The following is a 5500-nucleotide window of genomic DNA, read 5'->3' on the forward strand; positions in this document are numbered from 1 at the left end:
ACATATATTTGTTTGTACAAGAGCTACCATACACATTTTTATTTTTAATTGTGTTAAGCTTTTTGTCTTGAGCAGTTACAAGATGTTACACAGAAACATCCTATGGACTCTATTTTCCAATTTCTCCCAATCTTGCAAACTACAGTATAAAAATAGCACAAGGATATTAGTGTTGATAACATTAAGCTTCAAAGCTTTTCCACCAATAGAAAGTACATATATTTTTTTGTTTGAAATCTTCCACAATGCTGAGCAAGCTGTGGATGGTATGATAAATGTTCCATTAATTATGGTTAATATGAATGAGAAAAATCATTTGACATGCTAAGAATAGTTTAAATACCAGAAAAAAACATACATGCTATTGAATAACCCATTTTTGAGAGAACAATAAATCATCAAAGAAATTGAAAAGAAAAACTGTAAATTCATTGAAACAAATGAATTTCAAACAAATATTTCAAGATATTGTTACAGGCCATGGCTTTCTAGATGGTACCTCAAAAGCACATGAAAGGAAATCAAAATTTGACAGCATCATATAAAAATGAAGACCTTCCATATAACAAAAGAAATAATCAACAGGGTTGAAGATGTATCAGTCGGTGGAGTGTGTTTCCTAGTATGCAAAAGATTTGATACTTAAAACAGAAAACAATCACAAAATAGGGAAACTACAAATGGGAGAAAATACTTGCTAAGTATTTATTTGAAAAAGTGTTAATATCTATCCATAATGTATAAGGAATTCAAAAGATAGCAAAAATCAAATAATTTCCATTTTTAAGACAAACAAATGATCTAAACAGATACTTCTTTAAAGTAGAAATACAGTTAGGTGCTGGTGGCACATGCCTAATCCTAGCTACTCAGGAGGCTGAGATCTGAGGATTGTGGTTCAAAGTCAGCCCAGGCAGGAAAGTCTGTGAGACTCTTATCTCCAGGAAACTACTCAGAAAAATCCAAAAGTGGAGCTGTGGCTTAAATGGTAGAGCTCTAGCCTTGAGCAAAAAGTGTCTCAGAGACAGTGTCTGGGCCCTAAATTCAAGACCCAGAACCAGCAAAAAAAAAAAAAAGAAAGAAAGACAAAAAAGAAAGAAGGAAAGAAATATAATTGCTAACAAATAATGAAAAAATATTCAATATCAGTAGCTCCTGAAGGCTTGGTTCAAGTCCAAATGAGACTGGACTTAACCTTCTTTCTTTATTTTATTTATTTATTTATTTATTTTCCGGTCGTGGGGCCTGAACTCTGGGCCTGGGCGCTGTCCCTCAGCTCTTCAGCTCAAGGCTAGCACTCTACCACTTGAGCCACAGCACCACTTCCGGCTTTTTTCTTTCTGCTTATGTGGTGCTGAGGAATCGAACCCAGGGCCTCGAGCATGCAAAGCAACCGCTCTACCACTGAGCCACCTTCCCAGCCCTGGACTTAACCTTCTTTAATGGCTAATCCAAATGAAATTCATTTTACAGTAGTTAGAACATATATATATATATTTATATTTACATATATATGCATATGCACACATATAACACACATATATAACATATATAATTAGTTATATGTAACATATATACATACATATATACAAATATTTTACATTTGCTTTACTATTCTTAGAAATATAACATATATTTTGCACTTATTGTTTGTCTCTACTTGGACAATTCACATCTCATCAATTCACCAATGTACAGTGACAACTGTGGCTAGTCTATTTTCAATTTACTTCGCACTGAAACTTCTGTAACTCCATATTCCTATGGGTGAGATGGGTACAGTCAAGCACTTTTCATTCTCATGCAGCTGCCTTTATTTTTAATGTGTTTGTCTTGTCAAATAGCTAACTTGTAAATTCTTCCAAGTCCAGACCATTGACTCATCAAATCTCAAGGTTAGAAATAACCTTAACAAAACCATCAGCCAATTCTTCTCTTGACACATGATTCCTGTAGCAAGTCTCTACCTTTATGTGTCCATTCAGAGTCTACTTGGAGAGAAGTCTAGTGGTTGAGGTATTAATACAGGTATATATACTTCTTTGGCGTGTACTAAAAGGGGATCTTTTCAGAATCTGAAATGTTTCCGTGAAGAAATCTATTTCACTGGATGGATGGATGAATATTTTCATATTGGGAGAAGGCCTAGGAGCTTCCTCTTTTCTAGGGAAACCTTTCCCAGTTACTGTCATTATTGTCATCTCTTGGAAATAATCCTAATTTGATTGACATCTGCTTAAAGTAGTACTGCAGATGTGGGCTAGCAGGTGAAGATAATTACCGTCTGCTGCTTCTCTATAAAACATGGTTCAAACAATAACAACAACAACAAAACCTGGTTCTACTAGGCAACAGAACACTTTACCTTCACAGGAAAGGGGAAATGGAAGAGGCGAATCACAGCACATTATCAACTCAGACCATGTCTGCTCCTTTAGGTGCTTTTAGGTCAAAGCTATCCACAGACATCACACAGTTCTTTAGCTTAGTGTCTTTCTGTGTCTTCCGTATGGAAGCGTTTCACTTTGAACAGTGGTCCTCAACGAAAGGACCGGCTGGCAGAGATAACTTCAGAACTGAGAACTCAGACCTGAGGACAGAGAACCACGTACAACGTGGCCAGCAGCACAGGCGCGACGAACTTTCTACGTTAGGACCTCGATTGCAATTACCCACTTGATTCTTATCTAACTTCGCCATTCACCTCAAAGTGAGATTATCTGATGTCAATATTCAAACGCAAACAGGCAGGAAGGGAGGAAGGACGCGTGGCTGCCCGGTGTAGACACCTCCCAGCCAGAAGGCCCCGGGGACGCGCACGCGAGCCTGATGGGAGGAAGCGCGTTCCCGAGGCAGGACCCGAGTACACAGAGACTGCAGTGAGAGCAGGAAGTGGGGCGGCACAACTCGCTCAGGGTTCCCGCAGGCAAGGGGCGGGGCAGGCAAGGAGGCGTGGCTAAGCCTGAAGAGCAGAGAGCGGGGCGGGACAGCTCGCTCCAGGGGGCGGGGCGAAGGGCAGCCTGGAAGCGACGTGTCGACGTCGGCGGCGCCGTGAGAGGCTGGTGACGTGTAGGTCCTGCGCCCGCTCCGCCCCGTCGCACCTTGCCGGGTTTGTGAGTTCGCCAGCTTGTCCCGGGGTCCTTGAGCTTGAGGCGGGGTGACTGGAGCCACCCCGGCCGGCCTCGCGTGGGGTGCGGAGGAGGGCGTGGCGTGTAGCTCGCCCATCCGCATCCCTCAGCTCCCCACCTGGCGACGGAAGGAAAAAAAGTACAAGCGAAAGGGAAGGAGGCGCCGCGGCCGGAGCGGCGGAGCGATGGGCGCCTCGTGAGTCCCGGCCAACAGGTGAGGAGGGCGGGGGGGGGGGTGGTCCAAGTCCGCGGGGAGCTGACGGACGGTGAGGTGAGGACGGTGAGTAGGGATGTCAAGGCCCGGGAAGCGGAACTGGGAACCGGGAAGCGACCCCCGGAGCCTCAGCCCGGAGCTGTCATCCCTGTCCCCGGCCCCCCCGCCCCCCCGGGCCCCCAGCGTCCCGTCCCAGACCTGTCTCACCTCACTTCTAGAGTTTGTAGGGGGGGGGGGAATCAGAAGAAAGAGCTGGAGACACTCGTTGCTCGCTGTTCTTTGGCTGGTTTTGCCGTGGTAGTATCGTTTTCGTCAGGATCATAGACTCTGAGAAGGCAATCTGGCACCTTGTACATACACACCCTTCCTGCCCACCCAGACACCACAGGGAGTCGATTCTTGGTGGGTGGATTTTAGCAGCTGTAAAAAGCTGCGGCCTTTTTTGAAACCATAAGTTCACGCATTCACGGAGTGCAGTATATTAGTGCATTTGTTAGTTTGGTTTAAAAGAAGCATCCTTTTAGCGGGAACTAAGTTTGATAGGAGTGCTATCACAGTTGCACTCCATAATGACATTTTTTTTCTGCCCGTCCCCTCAAGTTCATGTTGTAGTAAAGGTTTCGTCAAGTATAGAAAGGTTTAGTAAAGGCTATACTAGTCTTGTTTGAGGAAAAGGATCTAGTGTGGGCTCAGTAATCTTGTGTGAATAAGTTTTCATGACTTGCCTTTCTTGATCTCTGTTGAATGGTTTTCTTTTAGTGTTCATTCTCTTATTTATTCATGCCTTCGCCTGTGCTAGTCAATGTAAAGTCCTAAGAAATAGTTTCGGTGCTCTTGGAACTTTCCGTGTTTAGTGGTACCTTTTTTAAGAAAAGAGTATTTTTGTGCTGTGGCTCTCTAGTTGATCCGGCAAGGCTTCTTTCATATATACATTATTCTCAGTGTTTATGTCTTGTCACTGTGACAAATTACCGGAGATTAACAGTTTAAGAGAGAGAAGATTGATTTTGGTACACGATTTCAGTCTATGGTTGCCTGGTTCCAATGCATGCGTCTGTCTGTGGCACAGCAGAACGTTTTGGCACAGTAGCTCCTGGCAGGGAAACTGCTCATTCAGTGGCAACCAGGAAGGAAAGTGAAACTGCTCATCCAATGGCAGCCAGGAAACAAAGCTGCCACAGATAAGAAGATTAATTCTCTCTCTCTCTTTCTCTCTCTCTCTCTCTCTCTCTTTCTCTCTCTCTCTCTCTCTCTCCCCCAACCCCCTCTCTCTCCCTCTCCCCCTCCCTCCCTCTCCCTCTTCCTTTTCCTCTTCCTTTCCCTCTCCCCTCTCCTTCCTCCCTCTCTCTCTTTCCTCCCCCCCCCCCCCTTTTAAGGGCTTGACTCCACTAATCTGCCTTCCCTCACTAGGCATTGCAACCTGCATTCGGGTAACCTCCCATCAAATTATGAATCCATTAAGGAGTTGATCCACTGATTAGTCTTAAGCTCTCAGGATCCAGTCACTTCCCCAGTACCCATAAGCTGACAACCAAACCTTTAACACAAGAGCCATTTAGGGGGCACTTTATATGGAGACCATATCAGTGTATAATTTGATCATATCATCATTGTTAAATAGCTTGATTAGCTATTATCTTTTTATTAACATGCCATTGAGTTTTCAATTAAGAGGAGTTTTTCTTTTTTGGAGAGGTATTCTAAAGTTCACAACTGGAAATAAAAGTCTTATTTTTCTAGTCTTTTTATACTGGCTTGATTAATTTCTTGTGTTAATGACATATAGTTCATGAGTTAAATGCATAAGGCATATTCATCAGGAAATGTATTTATTTGCCAAATGTATGGTATTTATCTATCAAAGTAATATATATTTCCTGGGGAAGTAGTTAGCCTAAGCCCTTTCAGTCCAAAATGTGTCATGATATAATGTTGCACACTTAGCTGAGGGGGGGGGTCTACCTAAAATTGAAATTTTAGCAAAGAAAAAAATTTAGCCAACAAAGAGATGAGATTAAGCTACAGGTTGAACATCCTTAGTCTGAAAATCCAAAATCCAAAGGCTCTCTGATGTGAACATTTTGAGTTCTGAAATGACATTGCATGTAGAAAATTCTACCATGGAACTTTATTTCATGGACATAATTATTTAAAATTT

At 42.8% G+C, this 5500-nt stretch overlaps 1 protein-coding gene across 1 annotated transcript in view; it reads left to right on the forward strand.

The window, feature by feature from the left end:
* Positions 1 to 3104: 3104 nt before the first annotated feature.
* Ascc3 (activating signal cointegrator 1 complex subunit 3) overlaps positions 3105 to 5500 on the forward strand; it is a 232900-nt gene continuing 230504 nt past the window's right edge. Inside the window, exon 1 of the mRNA XM_070010685.1 lies at positions 3105 to 3342. The gene's annotated coding sequence lies outside the window, so the exon portion shown is untranslated. The remainder of the gene's footprint in view (positions 3343 to 5500) is intronic.

The sequence above is a fragment of the Dipodomys merriami genome, unplaced genomic scaffold, assembly GCF_024711535.1.
Source record: "Dipodomys merriami isolate MVZ:Mamm:240054 unplaced genomic scaffold, mDipMer1.0.p SCAF_8, whole genome shotgun sequence".
In the NCBI taxonomy this organism is placed as follows: domain Eukaryota; kingdom Metazoa; phylum Chordata; class Mammalia; order Rodentia; family Heteromyidae; genus Dipodomys; species Dipodomys merriami.